At 39.6% G+C, this 12,848-nt stretch overlaps 1 protein-coding gene across 7 annotated transcripts in view; it reads left to right on the forward strand.

Moving 5' to 3' along the window:
* dlgap4b (discs, large (Drosophila) homolog-associated protein 4b) overlaps positions 1 to 12,848 on the forward strand; it is a 117,237-nt gene that overhangs the window by 75,872 nt on the left and 28,517 nt on the right. The gene's annotated exons all lie outside the window — the stretch shown is intronic.

Consider the following 12,848-nt stretch of genomic DNA (forward strand, 5'->3'; position numbering starts at 1 on the left):
CCTGATTGTTTCTTGCGTGCTTTCTTCCTCTTACATAACTCAGTTTGTTTGGGTTTTTGCCACATTTAATCAACTAGGAAATTCATCCTAAGGAACATTTCTCATTATTCTAGAAATGTCTATAATTTGAAGGGTTGTTTCTCATTCTTATTTTTGGTTAAATTAATTCAATTATCTGCCTATTTAAGCTTGTTGATTCTCTGGGAAACAGCTTGCCCTATTTTTCTACCAGTTTATTTCCTTATACATATATATATATAGTGGGTAAAAAATAAGTATAGAGACAAAAATGACCACAGATATCGACTTTTAGTACAAATCTGGCATAACTGTGTAATGTAATAATGTTAAAGCGTGAAAATAGAGAAACCACAGTTGTAATATTTAGCATTGTGTCTGCAGTGTCGCATCTTTGTGCAGAGCAGGAGTTGTTCAAATAAAATGCCTTGTATTTGCCACTTTCTCCATTTGGTCATTTTAATGGAAGTTTTACACTGTTATCATATTTAAATGAAGGATTAGGACAAAAGCTGACTAGCTCTCATATACTCAGTGTATATACCCCTAAAAACATACACAAAGATGATGCAATCTTTATGTTTTCTTATATCACGTCACACATACACACAGAGAAACGCATTAGTATGCAGATACGGCCCTTGACATTTATACTCACAGGCAAATGAACAGACACTTCTTCAGGCCAACACATAGGCACACATGTTCACACATACAGCCACTTTCCTGCAGAAACAGTGGTCCTGCCAGCTGTGTTGCTGTGGTAAGGAGATAACAGGAAACTCCAATCATAGGTCTTCTCTCAATCCATTCCATAACACCCCTGATGGGAGTCTCCCTGGGGTGGAGGATGAGAGGGTATAGCAGACATCACACTAACAATAGGCCATGCTAGAGGTGTTGAAATTGGATCTAAAGTTTGCATTCGACACAGGCTTTTGTATAGTACCTGTGTACCAAAAGTGCACTGATAAAAAATTAACCACACAACATTTTTTTTTTCAATTCAAGCGGAATTTGACAAGAAGTAATATGAACAATAACAGCTTTGTGAAGAAAGGAGGAAAAGGGGTGCAACTGCAGTACTGAAACATTGTGATCAAAACTGAGCACGCTCTGAATGAGAAGGTAGGGTTGAGAGCGGGGCTGCACTGCACAGTCATGATTGATGCATTACTCTGCCCTAGTTGTCTGCACACAAGAACAGGAAGACTGTGGCAGTTTTACCCAATCCCAGTGTAAAACTTCTTTTGTCTCTTCACTTTCCCACTCCTGTTTTGTCTCTCTATGCACTTGCAATATGAAGAGCTCATCCTTTGCTATTAAAAAGCTTCTTATGTGTGCAGACAGTAAGAAGCAAGCATGGAAATCATTTTTAGCATTAAAGGGCTCTTACTGTCCTACACATAGAATATAAACTATCTCTTCCAGAGAATACAGACTATTTCATCCCATTTCCTGCTGCCTTTTAATATGCTGCACACAATCACATCGTAACTGTGACGTGAACCGTTCCGTTTTTCTATCCTTTGTTGCTTGATACCTAAAAAGCAAAAATGAAATGCTGTTTCATCCCCAGAGATGAGATGTACTTCTGCCTCTGAAATCTGTTTATTTTTAGAAGAGTCACTTGAGACAAAACATTTGCTAAATGTATATGGTCTAATATATCAGGATGAATTTGCTCAGAAATGCGCATTCCTTCTTGTCAAGGTCAATATCTTCTCTGACTCAGAAATCCTATTAGTGGGAGATCTCCATTACCTGCTTTAGTGCTGTTTAATAGGGTAATGAGTCTCAGTGGTAATATTCAAACACAGAGGGAAGGAAACCTCACGGGGATTTGTAAATCACACCCTAAAACGACTCAAAAGAGTAATAGAACTTTTTCAGCCTTTATGGACTGTAGATACAAAGACGCAGCACTGAACTTGGATTACTTTGTTTTTGTGAGTTTCAAAATTATGGAAATACTTGCCGTATTTTTTGGACTATAAGGCACACCGGATTATAAGGCGTATTACGTGAAACAAAACAGTCAGATAAGTCAAACTTTATTCAACTCATTGTTCTTGCTTCCTCCACTTCCGTACCATTGATTCATTAATGGTGAATTCCCTCACAGCTGCTCTATTCCCATGCTATTGCAGTATATTAATGACTAACCTCGTATTGTGGAAAGATTATGTCAGTTGTTCTCCTGACTGAAGTTTGGTCTGTTTACAGCATCCTGCCATATGATTGCATTTGTCCCTAACCTTCGGGAACCTTCACGTTAACTTTTATCGAGTGGAAAAAAAGTTAGCGTTCATCCTCCAGCTTCACTGTTTATGTTATGCTAACATAGCTGTGTCGCTAGCGATCACGTAGCACATCATTATATACCAGCTAGCCCAACTTCAGTAACCTTACAAACATCACTACTGTTTAGTTTTCTATTTTCATCTATGTTGGAAGTGACAGCAGAGCTGTACTTTTGAATTTTTTCAGAAATCTCTCAGTCAGAACATGCTATATCATGTTTAGGTGGAAACTAGCGAGCTAACTTCCTGCTAACTTCTAACTCCGTTAAGTTTAATAAATTCTGTTTTAATGGATGCCTGGATGTTAAACGTAATTGTTACACCTGATAAAGCAGCAACGCTGATCATTTTATTAAAGAGGAAAGAATTTTGACAGTTTTTAACTCTTAGTGATGCATTTGACTTTGGGACCTGAAGCGGACAGAGTTTTGGACCCAGATAACTCAGAGTCTGCGAGGCTCCTGACGACATTAGCCGTAATGCTCCGACAACCCATCAAGAGGTGCAGCCTCGTAGCTTACCAAAGCTGTACTAAAACATTTTTTGACAGATTTTGGAGCGCCATGTACCACATAAAATCAGTTCGAGGTCAGTAAGCATAACCAGAATTCATACATAAAGCACACCGGATTACTAGGCGCACTGTCGATTTTTGAGAAAATTAAAGGATTTTAAGTGCGCCTTAAAGTGCGGAAAATACGGTGTGCCCTTTTTTTATTCATACTCAATAGATTTACTGTATATATCTGAACAGAAATAAGACAAGTTACAGCTGAATATGTACGGAGCCAATGGCATTTGTATCGGTCTCTATTTAACTGTTGTTGGCATCCCAATACATCAGATCAAAAGGGCGAATGCGACTGTAATCATTATGCTTAACACCAGCGTGATAAGATTTTTGTTTCGACCAGAACTCGGAGGTTTACAAACACTGACTTGGACTCAAACTGAACAGAAACTGTCAAACAGCAAAAAACAAGAATAAATTGAATAGTAATTAATGCAAAAGATCATAAAATGTCATAAGACGGGAGAAAATGATGAAGGTTTGACATTTTAATGTGTTACGGTTTTAAGGTCAATTTTATAATTTTCTGGAAAAAGCAAAATTTTCTTGCTTGCATTATTAAACAGTATAACTCAGGGGTAGAAAGAGGCATTTTGATCATAGGTCACTGTATCAAGCTATAGTTTGGTATAGGTCAACTAGATGACAGCCTAGGGTGTCAACAATTGGATGTGTGCATAGAGGGGCTGCTACTTGTGTTACTCTACGTTTGACATATAGTGCAAAATTTATATTATCAGAAACACTGTTATATTATAATACTGAAAGGAGACTGCAGGAAGACATTCTACAGATGCTGACTGCCAGTGTTGCCCACACTGCTGATTACTGAGCTAAAGATCATGTATGAGTAACAAGCTTCCTGTTGTTCCCTGCAAAAATGACTGTAATGTGATTCAGTTCAGTCAGGCCACCGATCAGTTCCTGCATCAGGACAGATGAGTCCCCCCCTTCCTTCTCCCCTAGAATTCCCGGCAGCAGCTTCATTGCCTCCATTAAATGAGAGCTCATCGAATTATGCCTCCTTTGCTTTTGCGAGTTTCAAAAATATAGAAAAGCTTGTGCTGCTACACAGTAAATTTACTGACTGTCCATTGAGGGAACCGTGCTTCCAGATTGCTTGTTGTTCGGTGGACTGTGGCTTAATTCCTCATGAGCACAATCAAGACTGGGATGTTAGCATTGTCACCGATACATTTCTATCACAGCAAAAAGATCTTGGGTTTGAATCTCGTGGCCTGACTGGGACCTTTCTGTGTGGAGTCTGAATGTTCTCCATGTTCCTGCTGATGTACTCTGGCTTCCTCCCACATTTCAATGACATGTTTTAAAGACTAACAGGTGATTCTAAACTACCCTTACATGTAAAGCTGAGTATGAATGTTTGCCTGTCTCTCTATGTCAGCCCTGTGATGGTCGGGTAACTCATCCAGAGTATACCCTGCCAGTGACTGGGTTTCTTGTTAAGTTTTAAGGATTTTAGTATGAGCACAGGTGTGTTAAGCTTGGGTATCGGTGAGTCAGTAGGTTTAACAAAAAGAAAACAAAAAATAATAATCTTCTGAAATAAAAATAATGTTACTGATGCGAGGTAGATGTTTGTCATCTGATACTGATAGCCAGTCTGTAATGATATAATGACCATGATTTACATACATCCAAAATGACAAACAAGTTATTGTCATGTGTTTAGTAGTCACGTGTCAGCAAAACCTCAATTATGGAGACCCACCAGAATCTAATCTGGGATTGGCACAGCCTTAAAACAATCTGATCCTGTGTCCCTCAGGCTGTTTCCTCTGAGTTATACCTTATTACATCTTATTTAAATACCTTAGTTATTTACAATTATTTGTGTGCATTTGACACAATATATAACTTCATATATTACTTTTAACTCAAAATCATTGTATTTATACATATTTAGACAAGTAAGTTTAATTTAACTGGTTTGCAGGGGCAGTTCAAATCTTAGGCAGTAATTCAAACCCTATGTTTGCATCTAGAAGTTTGGCTCATTGCTTCACTTAGCTGTTGTGGCTTAAAGCAACTAAGTCACCTTCATCTCCTGGAAGTAAAAATATTCCTGAACCATATTCCTGAACCTTTTGTTCAGGGATACTTACTTGGGGCTGCTATGTTATGAATTTGTCAAGTCTAAGCTATTAGCAAACAACTGCCAGCAATACTGAGAAAATATTCATGCTAATCTTTTAAGTTACTTTCATGACACAAGCCGTGCATTTATTTTTATGCTCTCTGCTTTATGCATATTTTAGCCTGTGGCTGAATTCACTCAGTATGCATTATATAGTACCATTTATTTACTTATTCCCCAATGCAATGCACCACATTTTCCAACTTTTAGAATGACCCTTTATGCAGCTGTCAGTGATGATGCAAAATGATGATCAATAGTGCCTGAAATGCCAGTGAGTCAGCAAGTGTATTTTACTTAAAATGGTTTTTGGACCCAACCATACCAAATGTTGCTAAAATACTATAGTCATTATTATCAGAAATAGCTCTTACTAAATCTGTATATTTATATACCTCTGTACTCTGGCATACAGTCAGCTTGCCTTTTGTAAAAGCATGTTTTTTAACTTGCATCCATGTGATTTTGGCAGCAGCAGCTATGTAAAGGCTGCATCTCATGTTTTCTAAATGTCATGGCTCTGTTTGAGATACAACATGTAGCATTTCTGCCTTTCCTGCTGACTTTTTGACATGACAGTGGCTCGTCCCAGCGCTACCGACGGGTTGATAACTTGACAGACTGCCATTAGGGTATTACTGTGACGTCGCATGGGGATTGTGAGTCATGAACGCAGGGTTGACCCACTTCCTGATGATCCCACACCTCCTAACAGGAAGTGACATTCAATTTTAAAGCAAAAGAAAAACTGCATTGCACTGATGCTTCCTGTGTGTGGGGTCAAGGCTATGTCAGACTGAAGCATGGCCGTTGTGTTTAACACCAAGGACGTTTTGAGTAGGTGAGGTTCGAAGCATATCCCGGTGCAATTTATAGCTGCGCTGTGGATGTTCATAACGGTCTGTGGTTGACAGCTCCGAGCTCATACACATGCAATGCAGCAGCTCACAGAGAGCACGGGATGTCACTAAGATGAAGCTACGCAGTGAGGGCTTTAAGCTATTTTTTAATCTTTCACGTTTGACAAAGTTTACTCTTGATCACTCTGGAAATCCATCAAATAGTCAACAATGGGCTTCCAGTGTAACCAGTGGACCATCATCTCCTTTTCTTCCAATTGTTCATATATTTATAACAAGTTAGTAAAGGGCTAAGTCACTGTCAAAAGAAAAAGATGGCCGTCTAATATATTTTTGCAAACCATCTATTTTTTGCCCTTTACATGGCTGTTTATTATCTACATACAGTCAGTCAGGTTTAGCTTGATTAAACAGAGTGGCTAAATACTGAGGACACCAGTGAGGATACCAGGGTGTTTTTGCCTTTGTAGTACATCCTGGTGTACAAAATGGTTCTCTTTGTATGAGAACATGTACTTGAATGTCTTTGCATTCAAGCATTTAATATACATTCATATAAACACACTAGTCTCTCTGTGTTTGCATGCACATCTCACTGTCTGTTTGCATTAGTCCTTCAGATTTGCCCTAAATCCAGAGATAGAGGCCACAGCTGCAGCCCACAACCCTCTTTGTGCTTCACTGTGCACAGCATATTCATCTCTATGTTAGTTCCAAATATGAAAATATACAAAAGTTATAGTAAGTAATGTCCATTTATTCTGCCAAGACTTGGTTTCAGATTACAAATATCACAAGGTTCAAAGAGAATAGAAGTTCACAGTCAGTTGTTTTTGTGTCTTTTGAGTGTTGTATTTTAGCTTATCTATGTTTTATCAAAGTTTCTTAAAAATAGTTTAATGACTGGCTGAAGTTGATCATGAACTTTATATTATTACATTTTAATCCTACAACAATGCAGTTTCCATCCAGTTGTCCTTTTTTTTACAGTTGTCCTAAAAGATCGTCAGGGAATCATCCACAAGTCCAAAACATGATAACCATTGTTGCAACATTTGCTCTTGCTATGAAGCTTCTAGTGCACAGTTTTTCTGCTGATGTTGATGCCAGAGGTGGTTTGGAAGTCTACAGTTATTGAGTCAGCAGAGCGCTGGTGACTTTCATGTACTAAGCGCCTCAGCAGCCGGCAACCCCGCTCTGTAACTTTATGTAGCCTGACACTTTGTGGCTGAGTTGCTGTTATGACTAAGCACTTCCATGTTGCACTAATACCACTCACAGCTGATTGTGGAACATCCAAGAGGAGAGAAATTTCATGAACTGATTTCTTGTAACCGTGACACCTTTCAAAGGACCACACTTAGATTCACTGAGGTCTTTAGAACAACTCATTCTCTCACAAATGTTTGTAAAGGCATATTGCATGACGATGGGGCTGAAAACACCTGAATTCACAGAATCAGAGGCGTGGCCCAGTACTTTTGTGCATATAGTGTACCAACTTGAAAACCAAAAATAGTTTTGAGGACATGGAAAGTTCCATCACTGCCATCAGAAGTAGTGAAGTGGTGCCACTGTCTTTCACTGACTTCCTTTCTGGCTCACAGTCTTTAGAGGAGGGCTAAAATGAGTGGGTCATCTATCACAACAGAGGGGAGAGTGGTAAATTTATAGCTGTGAAAATAGGCCAGAGCACAGCACTGATGGAATAGATAGACTGTAATTAGGACAAGGTTAGCCTGCTTTGCTCGCACACACACACCAATGCACATCCATGTATGCTATTTATTATTAATAACATAACTCACACATGCATCCAGGTATGCATATGTGTGTGTTCGCTCGCACACACATACACAAATTATTCAATTACTTTTCACCTGAACTTGCAAAACCCTTACAACATAAAACAAAGGTATGGAAATTCTAATATCTCAGCCAGCCGTAGGCAATTATTATCTCTCACACGCATATGTCTCACATATTCACACTTATTTACACCCTCACACCTTTCTGGAATAAACACATGCATCAGACGTTACGCTGCCACACATCTCCTCCTCCAGTACCATCTGATTACCGTTCCTCAAAGAAAAAAAGAAAAAGTATCTTCTTTGCTTTATCTAGACACTCATTGAACTCATTGAAAAACTGAACTCATTGAACTCTTTTGCTCCCTTGGCAGCCATCTTTCTCCGTTTTTCTTTCTTTCTTTCGTTTCCTCCCTCTTACTGATTTCTGTTCTTTTGTTTTACTGGATTTTTACCTTCTCCCCAGTGCGCAGTTTACAACACATTGACTCATTTTCACACCTTCTCCTTCCTTTTAGATTGCTTTCATTTTCGCTGCTGTCAAATCCCACACCTTTCTCCCTACAGCTTTTCCCTCACTTCCTTCTGTCCCTTCCTCCTCACCAGCAGTCTGTAAGCATTCATCTGTCTTGTTACGTGTCGCGCACACACACACACACACACACAAAGCTGCCCCCTGTCTTTCAGGGCAGTGCTGTAAGCCTATGGAGCAGATGGGCTCAGGGCTGACTGACTGAGCTGTGCTCTGACAAACTGCCTCTCTGGATATTGTTGCTCAGATGAGGGGATGATTTCCTTTGCACAGTGGCTCATCGAAAATTGTCCACCCACAGACTTGCCAATCTAAAAACTGGCAACTAGTCTAGAAATTTGAATACTCGTGCTACAGCTAAAACTTTTTGATACAGAGTTTAGCAACGGTCTTAATATTTCCTAGATTCTTGGGTTTGCTAATTAATATACTGGGAATAGGAATTCTCGCTATGTATTAGATCAGGGACCACATTTAAATTTGTAACTAGTTTTGTGCCAAGAACTATGCAAATTTAGTATCAAGCATAAAAACTATTGTCATTGTTTCAGATGTCTGAGTTGTTGTTTTCATCTTCATTTAAATCATCATTTGAAGTCTAATCAATTTGAATTTAAAACCCACGATTCCATGAATGAAAAGCACAAAATATAACTCATATCAGAACAGAGCTCGACCGGCATATTGGCCAATTTTTAGCTATTTGCCAATGAATCTGTATCGGCATCATTAAGAAATGACGAATTAAAATTAAGAAAGTAAAGGAGAGAAAGGAGAAGCACACTCTGACCCCATTATGAGTGTTGATGTTGTGTAGTTTGTCCTCCAAGTAGTGAAGCAGAGGCAGTGAAGGTGCATGACTTTAAATGGCAGGGGTCAACCACAGTGCACAAGAGAGGTGAAGAAGACAGCCAGGATACAGGGGTTAAGGGGTTGTTGACAGAAGGATGGCAATGGCAGTGACGACTTTATTTATATATCAGATTTTGTTATACTTAAAGTACTTATACTTAAACCCACCTCTTAATACAGAAGATAAAAACATAAAAACATAGGTAGGTTTACAGTGTATTAAGGATAGCAGCATGAGTGAAAGGGAAGGTTTAGTGAGACCTGCTATGATGTTCGGTTCAGAGACACTGCCGCTGACAAAAAGACTGGAGGCCAAGCTGGAGGTGGATGAGCTGAAGATATTAAGATTTTCATTGGGAGTGACCAAGATGGACAAGATTAGAAATGAGTGTATCAGAGGGACAGTTCAGTTTGAGCAATTTGGAGACAGACAGGCAAGGTTGAGATGTTTCCAACGTGGGAAAAGGAGGGATAGTGGATATGTCAAAGAAAGCATGTTGAAGATGGAACAGGAGGACATGCAGAGGGTTGGTGTAAGAGAGGATGCTAGGAATAGGGCAGGCTGGAGGCAGATGATCCGCTGTGGCGACACCTAAAGAAGAAGCAGAAAAAGAAGTTAACACTTCCTGAATCAGAAGAATCCAAGCTGAAGTACAGTAGGTCCCTGAAATTATCCAACCATTCCTTCCGTCTATCCATCTATCCATCTATTCTCTTCCACTTGTCCAATTCAGGGTTATTGGGGGGCTGGAGCCTATCCTAGCTACCATAGGGCGAGAGGTGGGGTACACCCTAAGCATAGTGTTTGATTGTGAATTTACCTTTATTTGAAATCCACATACATTATCCGGAATCACACTGACACATTAAAAATCTGCAACAGATAAATTATTCTGTTAGCTTCGACTTGAACAAGTGAATTGTCAGCATAAATACTTCCACATGCTGTATAGAAACATCAAAAAATAATGGAACTTGGCAGAAACACCAGTACAGCTTGTGTTGAGTGTGTCGCCCTCTTCTGGTTGACACCATGAATTGCCTGTAGCCCTGACATTGTGATGGCTGAGAAACCGAGTAAGGTCATGAATTGGACACAATGCCAAACACTCCTTCTCCCATTGGAAGAGCAGATGGCAGCTCCCCAGTGCACAAGGCAGGGAGATGCCACCACCAGACGCTCAAGGGTGTAGAAGCACACACGAGCACAAGCGCATTAACATTCTTGGTATTCATGCATTTGTGTGCGCACCAGTAGTATACACTCGGAGCACTGAACGCACACACACGGACTCGTGTCTAGGACCCAGCTAACAGAGGCTTGACCTAAATTCCTTAATTTCCCATGTCTGAGGGTTGAATTGTCTCTTCGCCTTTCTGTCACACAGTGAAGTAAAGTTGTGGCAGGTTTGCATCATAAGCACTCACATCACTGGTTATATGTCACGTATATACATTATCTGCCAAGCTTGATTTTGCTTAATGACAGTTATAGTAACATGCAGTGTCTACCAGTCCCATTGAGTCATGATGGTGAACTCAAGGCACCACGTTACCCAACGTTTCCATGTAAATCCAACTATAATATCTACTTTTTCACTGTATGAACTATAGCTTGAACTTGAATGATTAATGTCATTATAAAGTATAAGCCTCTATGACATGCACTGGTAAGCATCCCTATTTAAACCATCTTATAATAAACACTTCATTAGCACTTTTATTAAATACGGATGCACTGCAGTGATCGTCTGCTCAAAACATACAGGAAATGTCAATTAGCAGACAAATTTGCTGTGTGTATTTCACCGCATACCCTCGATTAGAGTGCTTGAGATCCTGGGCATTTAGGCACACAGATTTGTCACGTTGCCTCCAATACATAATAATAATGCGGCTATCAGTGTCAGTTTGAGCCATATTGGTTGACACATTGAGGAGGGTATGCTAAGCTTAGCTGAGTGGCGTGTCACGGCGGGATATGAGGCAGTTAGCTAATGTGGTGTAAAAGGATTTAGAGGATTTGACCCTATCAGCGGAGATGGCACTCAGAAAGGCTCTGTTAATGACACTAAATGAGTCTGTGCCTGGAGCATGCTAATAATGGTGGAAATAAAGCCAGTTCATAATTTACATGGAGATTTTTTTTGTTGCTTTTTTCTTTTTGGCAAATGGTTAATTGCAAAAAGTGTGTCAACGTAGTGCATACTTTAAAGGTGAAGTAACACCTAATGTTTCGGTGCCTTCTCTGAAACAATGAGTTGTAATCAACTCAAATTGCCCTTCAAATGAGGTGTAATTTTTAGGTGAGCTGCTTTGTTATCACATTGCCTGTCTCACACTGCACTGTGCCATTATCTGATTTTTATGCATGTTTGTAACTCTCCTAAGGTGATAATAGAGATTTATAGCAAACATCTCCTCGCCATTTCTCCAAAGAAACTGTCTGATTGATAGAAACTCTGACAGAGAAGAAGAAATGTCTGTTTCCGGTCTGGTGGTTGATTTCCAATTTGACTTTCAAATTTTATGAATAGGAAAGTGGTATAAAAAGCCATTAACTGCTAGGCTGACAATTCACATTAGCTTTCTCAATATGGAAACTGTGAATGATGAAAATTAAAGAGCAATGTTATTTTGACGATTGTTTTTTATGGAATGAGAGTACCTGACTAAAATTCAAATGAGGGAGTGATGGTTTTTATCTGGCCCGAACCCATAACCTCCGTAGCAAACAGCAGTTTGTGCAGAGCGACTGTAAGTTAATACATTTTCAGTGAACTGTTGTTGTCCTGCAGAGCTGACTTCGTCTGAAAGTAATTAAGATTAAATGTACTGTGCTGAACATGAGATTAAGTTTTAACAGTATTATTAGTTTTCCTTGCATCTGCTTCGGAGGTAGTCTCTAATATTAAGACATCCATATTTTATCCCAGTTTACCTCCAGTTTACAGCCTGATATCATAATATACTAACAGTATTTATTAAAAATGGCAATTAATTCAGTAGAAATGTGCGTGTTTATTAGCTGTCTGCCAAAATGTACAAAGAATAATTCCAGTTATTAATTCACTCGACTGCACCAGCAGAGATAAGGAAGCAGCATGCTTTAAAAAGCTGAAATGTAATGTACTTACAGATGCTCGGTGGGCTTGTTTACTATTCCTTTGGCTTAAAAAGTTAGCTGAAATTGAGTAATAATAATTACACTATTCAGCTATTAATAACTTCATATCCACATAGGATAACAAGCCTAATACCTGTCACTATCACCTTTGCATGATATCCCTCCATTATAATCGTTCATGGTCCATGACGAGAAGCACCATTCTTGCTGCCCTGCCAGGCAGGGCATTGGCACAGCTTGACTAGGAGGACAAGAAGTTGTAGCTGCCAACTCCTGCCGCCCACCGCCCACTGGTCAAATCCTCTTTTACTGGTTTCACTATGACATTCTGCCCGCCATCCTTGGCTCACCATGCAAAGCTAGGACAGGAGCTTCATCACTCGTGCCAGGGATACCCACTGGAGGTGGGAAGTGGAGAGAGAAGTGACAGTGGAGGAGGAGAGGGAAAGAGAAACAGATGGAATAAGAGAGAATGATACAAGCTGAAAGAAAGGGCTTTTACAGAGATTTGGCCATTGTGTGTCACAACTTACCTGGAGGAGATACAGTGAGTCAGCCAGAGACAGCAGGTAGTGTTGTTAACTATATTTTTTTTAAACTGCCTTAAGTGTGTAAT

The sequence above is a fragment of the Oreochromis niloticus genome, linkage group LG5 (assembly GCF_001858045.2).
Source record: "Oreochromis niloticus isolate F11D_XX linkage group LG5, O_niloticus_UMD_NMBU, whole genome shotgun sequence".
Classification (NCBI taxonomy): Eukaryota; Metazoa; Chordata; class Actinopteri; order Cichliformes; family Cichlidae; genus Oreochromis; species Oreochromis niloticus.